The sequence below is a fragment of the Schistocerca serialis genome, chromosome 10 (genome assembly GCF_023864345.2).
Source record: "Schistocerca serialis cubense isolate TAMUIC-IGC-003099 chromosome 10, iqSchSeri2.2, whole genome shotgun sequence".
Lineage (NCBI taxonomy): Eukaryota > Metazoa > Arthropoda > Insecta > Orthoptera > Acrididae > Schistocerca > Schistocerca serialis.
Window position 1 is genome coordinate 224,235,684 of NC_064647.1, and position 10,373 is coordinate 224,246,056.

Sequence of the window (10,373 nt, forward strand, 5' to 3'; positions counted from 1 at the left end):
TTAGGACAACAAATAAAATGTAAATTTAGATTCTACAACTGACACTTTTACGAAACTAATTAATTCATTAAACAAACAGACATTTAATACTGAAAAACTTTTTATGTCTAAGTCACAATCTTTGGTATACAACTACAGCACAATGAGCAGTACTGCTTGTTTTCTACAACCATCTTCAGATTCTTCAAATCGTAAAAAAGCCGTCAACATGCATTAAAAAACAGCATTATTAACTGTAGTCATACCATGAAATGCGATCGTATTGTGGACCAACAAGACCAAGACAGTATGCAGTTAAAAGCTTCATCATGAGCAAGCCATGTTGTGAACTATGTGAATGTGATTGTAATAAAGAAGGAAAATTGCCAGTGGCATTAGTAAAACTTGCATTGTACACGCGTGATTTCCAGTTGTACAGCAGGTATTATAGTGAGACCAGTATATGCAATGGTACAATGATTGTGCCGGCCGCTGTGGCCGAGCGGTTCTAGGCGCTTCAGTCCGGAACCGCCCTGATGCTACGGTCGCAGGTTCGAATCCTGCCTCGGGCATGAATGTGTGTGATGTCCTTAGGTTAGTTAGGTTTAAGTAGTCCTAAGTCTATGGGGCTGATGACCTCAGATAAAAACTTTGATGTTCGCCGATGACATTATAATTCTGTCAGAGACAGCAAAGGACTTGGAAGAGCAGTTGAACGGAATGGATAGTGTCTTGAAAGGAGGATATAAGATGAACATCAACAAAAGTAAAACGAGGATAATGGAATGTAGTCCAATTAAGTCGGGTGATGCTGAGGGAATTAGATTAGGAAATGAGACACTTAGTAGTAAAGGAGTTTTGCTATTTGGGAAGCAAAATAACTGATGATGTTCGAAGTAGAGAGGATATAAAATGTAGACTGGCAATGGGAAGGAAAGCGTTTCTGAAGAAGAGAAATTTGTTAACATCCAGTATAGATTTAAATGTCAGGAAGTCGTTTCTGAAAGTATTTGTATTGAGTGTAGCCATGTATGCAAGTGAAACATGGACGATAAATAGTTTGGACAAGAAGAGAATAGAAGCTTTTGAAATGTGGTGCTAGAGAAGAATGCTGAAGATTAGATGGGTAGATCACATAACTAATGAGGAGGTATTGAATAGGATTGGGGAGAAGAGAAATTTGTGGCACAACTTGACTAGTAGAATGGATCGGTAGGTAGGACATGTTCTGAGGCATCAAGGGATCACCAATTCAGTATTCGAGGGCAGCGTGGAGCGTAAAAATCGTAGAGGGAGACCAAGAGATGAATACACTAAGCAGATTCAGAAGGATTTAGATTGCAGTAGTTACTGGGAGATGAAGCAGCTTGCACAGGATAGGGTAGCATGGAGAGCTGCATCAAACCAGTCTCAGGACTGAAGACCACAACAACAACAACAACCTCAGATGTCAAGTTCCATAGTGCTTAGAACCATTTGGACAATGATTGTCAGCTGTTCCATAGCCTGGCTTACCAAGGAGTTATCCGGCATGGCGTACAAAATAGTCATCTCTACAAAATGTGCACAAACTGAAGATTAAAGATAAAATGGTGCAGGAAAAGTTACTTTTGACGTGTCTTGCCAGGAAGGTTGGTCTTTCGCCGTTTTACGCCTAATCTTCAACTCTTCCACATTTTATACAGATGACTATTTTACACCCATGCTGGCTAACTCCTTTGTAAGCCATGCTATGAAACAGCTGACAATTCTTGCACAGTTTCATATACTCTTCCCACTATAATACTTGCTGTAAAATTGCAAATAATGGGCGTGTGATACAAGTTGTGCTAATACAACTGGCAACTTTCCTTCCTTTATTACCGCCATTTCTTGAGAGACTATATTTGCAACCTGGTTCTCATGACCTTTTTAACTACATATTGTCATAGTCTTATCGGTCCACAATTCGAGTGCATGTCATTGCATGACTACAGCTAATGATAATGTTTTTCAATGCATGTTCAGCACTGTTTTACGACCTCAACTAGCTGAAGATCATTGTAGAAAGCAGCTGAAGCTAGATGTAGGGCTATAACTGTATACTGAACATCGCAGTCTAGGTATAAAAAGATTTAGCAGTCAAAAAAGTTATTGAATAAATTACTTTGAGACCACCATCTCCTCGCTGACAAATGCCGGCTTCACAAAGAAACACATCGGGGCTGCGTGAATTCACATACAAACAAGTTAAATCAAGAGCGAGATCATCAGCATAAAAGGAGGTCGTTTTGTTATCGCCCGTAGTTTGCTCAGTCTTGTATACAGGGTGGAAAGTACTTAAACCGACAAACTCTGGGAGGTTGTAGGGGACATGAAAACAAATATTTTTCCCTAATGTCATTTTTTTCTATGAGGATTATTTAGACCGGTGGAGGTCGTATTACGCTCTTCAGTTGTTAGAGGTCGTATTGCGATCCTCAGTTGTTGGCGTATTACGCTCTTCAGTTGTAAGCAACTGCTGTCCACCAGTGTAGTAGTGCATTGTCTCTGTTTACTAATGCAGCGATACTCCTGGAGTGAGTACACTGATACGCTTGGTGCGTACTACGCAGCGCACCACAACGGACGAGCTGCACAGCGGGTTTATCAACAACAATATCCTAATCGCCGTGTCCCGCATCATACGACCTTTGCTGCTGTGTACCAACGTCTGCGTGAGACCGGGTCATTTAGCAGATTTCCTGGACAGGGACACCCTCGCACTGTAATAACGGTGCAATTTGAGGAAACTGTCTTGCAGCATGTGGAGCGGGATCCTTCAGTCAGTACTCGTCCAATTGCACGTAACATGGGGACGAATCAGACGAATATAAGAACAGTGCTTCGACAGCAATTGTTACGTCCATTTCACTTACAGCGTGTCCACAACCTGGAACCACTTAATTATCCACATAGAGCACAGTTTTCGCAGTGGTAACTGGAACAGTGTGAAATGCATCCTACATTTCCATCCTCTGTGTTTACCGACGAAGCAACGTTCGGGCGTGATGGAGTCTTCAACATGCACAATTCGCGTGTTTGGAGTGAGGATAACCCACATGCCACAGTTACTAGCGCTCATCAAGTGCTGTTCTTCGTTAATGTGTGGGTCGGTGTTGTTGGGGACTGTTCAATTGGGCCGTATCTGCTACCTAGGCCATTAAGTGGCTGGCACTATTACAATTTTCTCGCCAGAGCATTGCCAGAATCGCTGGAAGACGTCCCGCTCCCTACAAGATAACGCATGTGGTTCCAACATGACGTTTCAGACGTCGTGTGCGTCGATTCCTGGACCGACGGTTCCCAGAAACGTGGATTGGCAGAGGTGGTCCTGTACCGTGGCCTGCTCGATCCCCTCTGGACTTTTTTGTGTGGGAGAGGTGTGCAACCTTGTTTACGCATCAGAAGAGGATCTGGTTGCCCGGATAGTAACAGCAGCAGGAATAATTCAGGATACTCCTGGGGTTTTTGCCCATGTGAGACAGAACATGATCCGACGGTGTAACCTTTGTTTACGTGTAAATGGAGACATTTTTGAAAATCTACTGTAATTGAAATTGGGTTCTGTTAATGTGTTGTCACTTGGTCATAAAAAATGGAAAAGTTTTTGATGGTGTAATTGATTTGCAGCCAGAGAAATCTTCCTCTACCGGTTTGAATACACCTCATAGGAAAAAATTACAAAATGGTTCAAATGGCTCTGAGCACTATGGGACTCAACTGCTGAGGTCATTAGTCCCCTAGAACTTAGAACTAGTTAAACCTAACTAACCTAAGGACATCACAAATATCCATGCCCGAGGCAGGATTCGAACCTGCGACCGTAGTGGTCTCGCGGTTCCAGACTGCAGCGCCTTTAACCGCACGGCCACTTCGGCCGGCGAAAAAATTACATTAGGGAAAAATATTTGTTTTGATGTCCCCTACAACCTCCCAGAGTTTGTCGGTTTAAATACTTTTCTCCCTGTATACAGAACACAGAACGCATTTCAAACACTAAAACATCTGCTACAAGTCCTATGTGGCCAAAATAGAAGTAACGTGTTGTGCGTACAGGAGAGAAACAGAAGCTGTGAAATGTGCAGATCAAAAACAAACGGTACACGTCTCACTGTCGGAAGGCCCCACTATAGTGAAAGATGGAGGACAGCTGATGACTTTAGAAAACACATCATGGTTAGTGTACAGCTCTGGACGATCACCGAGCTGCAGCTAATTAGCTGGCGCTGTGACATAGAGACCTCTGCGTGCCCCTGACAGCTGGGCCAAGAGAAAGGACGCAGGGAAAGTGTGTGAGCGGAAAGCTACCAGGAGCTGCTCCGTATTCCCTGTCGCTACCGATGCTTCACACAGAGTACCAGGGATGTCTGCCTTTTTAAGGTATTCAGAGACAGAGGCGGCCAAACGACTATTCAGGTTTGTGTCGAGGAACTGTGAGACTGGACACGTACCATCAGACTTTCGTAAGGATACCATCCGCACAATTCAGAAGACAATAAGAGCGGATAATTGGGAGACCTGTTCAAGCTGCTGACAAGAATAATAAACTGCAGAATGCACAAAGAATCTTAGCGTCTTCTAAATGACGGTTAGTTTGCTTTTAGGCAGGGTAAAGACGCCAGAGAAGCAGTTCTGATGCTGCGGTTGATAACGGAAGTAAGATGAAAGATTTGTCGATCTAGAAAAAGCATTGGGCAGAGTATCAAGATGTGCTCAGAGGTGATGACTCAGAATTTTCATGTGAAAACACATAAAGCATTTTCGATAAAACAAACGTTGTTAATATTCTATACCTTTATTCTTCACATCTACATATTTGCTGCACTCTGCCACTAGATTGTTCGGAATTGTAGAGTGTAACATGGCAGTGTGTGACGTAGCTATGTCGGTGCGTGAGAAACAGCGTGCTGTAATCGAGTGTTAGAGGGAGAGGAAGAGAAAAGTGACTGAAGTGCAAGTAGCGAAGACACAAGAGAAGAAAGTGACGAAACAGCCTGTGAAATTAAGACAGAAAGAAGCGAAACAGGGGCCAGATGGCGGTATTTGCTTTGCTGATTGTCGCAGGGAAATCTGAGCAAACATAGGAAAATGTACCTTCTTCTCTATCAACTAAACTTTCACGCAGCCTCCTTGTCTGCAGGTTGAAATGTCATATCAACGAGAAGTCAGCAACAATGGAGCCGAAACTCAGATAGAACAGGTGCGAGAGAAAATAGGTAGTGCCCTTCTGAAAGGAACGCTCCCAGCATTCCTCTTAGCTGTTCACAGAAAATCTAAACCCAGTCAGAACAAAGGCGGGATGGTTCCTTTGAAAGGGCACGGCCGATTTCCTTCCCAATCCTTCCCCAACCCGAGCTTGCGCTCCGTCTGTAATGACCTCGTTGTCGACGGGACGTTAAACACTAACCACCACCCACCAGAACAAAGGCCTTTTTCAAGTGTGATTCTACATTAAGCAAATATCAAATTTGGTACAATGTAATTGGCCTATAAATTAATTTGTATGCAGTATCTGAGCAAAAGTGTCTGCACACCCTAACGTATTGCGAAGTTGACCACTAGATGTCATGAGAGGCAGACATGCAGCCATAATAGGAAGCGGGGGAGCATTTTCAGCAGAAAAGAAGTGACAGCGATGACTTCGAAAGTGGACTAGCCACAGGATATAGCCTGAGTAACAAATCTATCAGGAACATTTCTAACCTTCTAAAGCCTTTAGAACTAATATGGTGCGCATAGAGAAATTATTGGCAAAGTTTAAACAAACTGTAAATCCTGCTCTGGACAAGTATGTCCCTAGTAAGTGGATTAAAGACGGAAAAGACCCACCGTGGTCTAGAAACGAAATCTGGAACATGCTGCGGAAGCAAAGGCTTTTGCACACTCTGTTCTGAAGAGAACGCGCAATTGACGACAGGCAAAGGTTAGTTGAGAGTCATACGTCCTTAAAAAGATCTAGGCGCGAAGCATTCAACAACTATCACCATCGTGCCTTAGGCCGGTATTACACTATCAAATTTCTTTGTCAAAGATTTGATCAAAGATGTGATCAAACATTCCGTCAAATATATTTGACAAAGATCTTTGACGTAGCGCTAGAAGGGGTATTACACTGTCATCATATTTTTCGTCAAAGTTCAAGATGGCTGACAACAACAACTTGTTATTAAACGCAGCAGTTGCATGTACCTCAATTGCACTGTGTGCACATGCGGAAGAGAAGCGGGGTAAAAGATGGAAACGTACCTGGGTGAAGCCGTGGGTTTTATAACGACATGATAAAAGCATTCAACAAAACTTGTTACGTGAGCTTGTACTGGAGGACGTCAAGTCGTATATCAATTACTTAAGAATGGATGAGCATACATTTCAGTATGTGCTCAATGAAGTGTATCCTCATATCACAAAGCACAATATTCACTTAAGAACTGCTACATCTGCAGAAGGCAGGCTCACTGTAACACTCCGATTCTTTGCTACAGGAGAGGGTTGGGTTAGGTTAGGTTAGGTCAGGTCTCCAAGCTTCGTAATCTATTTGGTATTCAGCGTGCCTCACGTTGTAAAGTGCCTCATTAGCTTCATACATCTCTGTTAATTTTGTAGTTGTCGGCACACACCAATTGTATTTACCGGCAATGTTTATAAAAACACTACAGATGACAGAATGCAGCGATGCTAGGGCTCCGTGTGGTAACATGTCACATTGCAGTGAACAGGAGACAAGCGACTTCTTTGATCAAATCTACAGTGAGGCCCTATATTTGATCAAGTATTGGACGACATTTGACAAAGTTCCCATTAAACCATCAAATATATTTGACAAAGATATTGGACAAAGATATTTGACAAAGAAATTTGATAGTGTAATACCGGCCTTAGCAAAAGATGTGCCCCTAGAAAATTCTGGTCCTGTGTAAAATCGCTGAGCGGGTCTAAGGCTTCATCCGCTCCGTCACTAGTCCAGTGTGGTAGTTGAAGGTAGCAAAACAAAAGCCGAAGTTTCAAATTCCATATCTAAGAAATCATTGACGCAGAAGAATCGTAGAAACATACCATCGTTTGAGCATCGCAGAGAGGGCCGTGTGGATCACATAGTAATAAGCATTCCTGGTGTAGAGAAACAACCGAAAGACTTGAAAACAAATAAGTCGCCATGTCTGGATGGAATCCCAGTTGGGTACTTTATGGCATTGGCTCCTTGTTTAGCTTACATTTATTGTGAATCTCTCGCCCAACGCAAAGTCCCAAACGACTGCGAAAAAGCCCAGATGACTCCAGCATATAAATAGGGTAAAAGAACTGATCCGCAAAAATACAGAGCAATATCCTTAGTATCGGTTTTCTGTAGAATTATAAGATGTAATCTGAGTTCGAATACAACAAATTTCTTAAAGACCGGAAAGCTATATGTCCAGCAATAACCCCATTTCTCACGTGATATACTGTGAACTGCATGAGGGCAACTATCACATTTCATATTCCTAATTACCGAAAAGCATTTGACCCGGTTCTCCACTGCAAATTGTTAACGAAGAAACGACCATGCGGAACAGATTCCCAGATATGCGAAAGGCTCGAAGATTCTTAAGTAAGAGAAACCAGTATGTCGTCCTAGATGGCGAGTGTTCATTTGACACAAGGGTATAGTCAGGGATACCTCGTAGGAACCGCACCATTGTTGCTTGTATTCTGCTCAGATCTTCCCTTGTCCATGTCCAACATTCTGGTCCATAGGTCAAAATGGGCAGATAACGTGACTTGTACAACATGAACTTTGCTTTTGCTGGTATTTTCCAATTTCTAATCATGTTCGAGACACAATAATAAAATTTCGAATAATTCTCTATTCCATCTGAAATTTCATCCTTGATATTTGCTTTCTCGGTTAATTTGGTCACTAGATACCTGACAGCATCTACTTCTTTAGCAATTTTTCCATTGCAGGTTACAGCCTTCATATTGTTTTCAGTTTTCCCACTGATTTTTATTACTTCACTTTTTGTTAAGCTTATTTTCATGCTTACTTGTTCAATTACTCTCGCTTGTTATTTAGTTGTTCTTCCAATTTTTGCACATTTTCTTCTCAGATCATCCTATGATTTTCATATATCTGCTGTTGACCCGTGGCGGGATCTCCTTATGATGTTGCCGATGGCTATAGTGAAAAGCACCGGTGAGAGCACACTTTCTTGCTGAACCTGTCTGTCCGTTATAAACCACTCTCATCTTTTGCCATCTATTACAACACAATTAAGGCATTTTTTGGGTATGTTTCTAATTCTCGGTTGCATTCCTTTTGAAAACTACCATCTATTCAGACTTCGCCTTACGTCTTTCCTTCTAACAACCTCATGAGCCTTTTTTTTTACGTTTATGAATGCAAAGGCGATGTCTTTCCAAATTCAGTTACTTCCTTATAACCTGTCTGGCTGTAAGTAAGGCATCTGTAGTCGATCTTGCAGATATAAATCCTTATTGTTCTTCAGTTAATTTTGAATTTGTCTTATTCCTGATTTCTGTAAAACTATCTTCTTTTATATCTTCATACAGTGGCACAGTAGTGTTATTCCTCTGAAATTCAAAAATTGTTAAAAATAGGTACAACAATTGTCTTTCTCCAATCGTCATCAAGCTTTCCATATGTTCATTCTATCCATATTACTCTATACAGCCACTAAATTGCGACAGATCCTGCGGTTTTGATCTTTTCACTGTGATGTCACGTACACGAGAATATCTGTCATTTTTCATTTCTAATACAGCCTTTTCTACGTCCAATATCTGCAGATCTTCTCTTTCAATTTCCTTAGCATTTTTCCGTGCCGACCCATTTCAAAAGTTTCTATTCTCTTTTTGTCCAAAATGGTTATCGCCCATGTTTCGCTTAAATACGAGATTTCTTTTCTTCAGTAACGCTTTCCTTGCCATTGGCAAGCTACACTTTATATCTTCTCTACCTCGTTGATCATCAGTTATTTTGCTGGCCAAATAGCAAAATTCATCTACTGCTTTAAGAGTCTCGTTTCCTATTCTATTTCCCTCATTGTCACCTGATCTAATTCGACTACATTCCACTATCCTTGTTTTACTTTTGTTAATGTTCATCTTATATCCTCCTTTCAGGACATCGTCCATTTCGTTCAATTGCTTTACTGTCTCTGACAGAATTACCTCAAAGCTTTTATTTCTTCTCCCTGAACTGCAAGGCCTACTCCAAACTTTTCTTTGGTTTCAGTTAACTACTTGCTCAATGTACAGACTGGATAACAGCGAGGATAGACTACAACCCGGTCTGACTCCCTTCTCAACCACTGCTTCCCTTTTACGACTCTTGTAACAGCACAATAAGTAAAATTTCGTAATTTGCAATCCTTCCTGCTGTTTCGGCTTAATGGCCGGCGGTATATGTGTTTTTCACACAGTCGTTGTGGAGTGAATCAATTAGTATAATACGTTCTAGTCAGCATCATTCAGCTGTGTACAGGAGACACTTTGTTTCCAATCAACCGTATCTGTGGTTTCGCCTGCACAGTCGACTGATACCTACCTAAAAAAAAAAAAAAAAAAATTACTTCGTATTCGCTACCAATGCTGCCGCCTGGCAGCTGTCATTGAACTGATCTGTATTTATAAAGTGTGTAACTAAATTCCCTCTAGAGACTTTGAGAACAGGTTCCTTATAGAAAAACGGGAAAAAATTTCACTGTAGCTGTAGGCAAACTGTGTAAGTAGGCTGTTTAGGTTTTTGTGTTGGTAACGCCACGTAGTGCTCTGTATGAAAATCACTGACTGTGCTGTGTGCAGTCTGTGGCTGGTCGGACTCATTGTCGAAATATTCGCTTGTGTAGTGTTGGGTCGCTGGATGTGGACAGCACGTAGCGTTGGCCAGTTGGAGGTGAGCCGCCAGCAGCGATATGTATATATATATATATATATATATATATATATATATATATATATATATATATATATATATATCAATTCATGTCCTCCATCTTAACAAATTTCCTTTTTCTGGCGGACACACGTACAGATAGTAACCTCTCAAAACTCTCTCATCTCTCTCTCCACATGACATTTGAACATTATTAAGGTAAATACAGTTTGTTCTCCATCAAAATCTTTCGTTTGCTAAGTATGCCTATTAGTAGTTAGTGCCTTCAGTAGTTTGAATCTTTTATTTAGCTGGCGCTAGCTGTATTGCAGTAGTTCGAATAACGAAGATTTTTGTGAGGTGAGCCATTCATTGAAAGGTATAGGTTATTGTTAGTCAGAGCCATTCTTTTGTAGGGATTATTGAAAGTCAGATTGCGTTGCGCTGAAAAAATATTGTGTGTCAGTTTAGTGATGATCAGAATAAGTAAAGAGAGAAA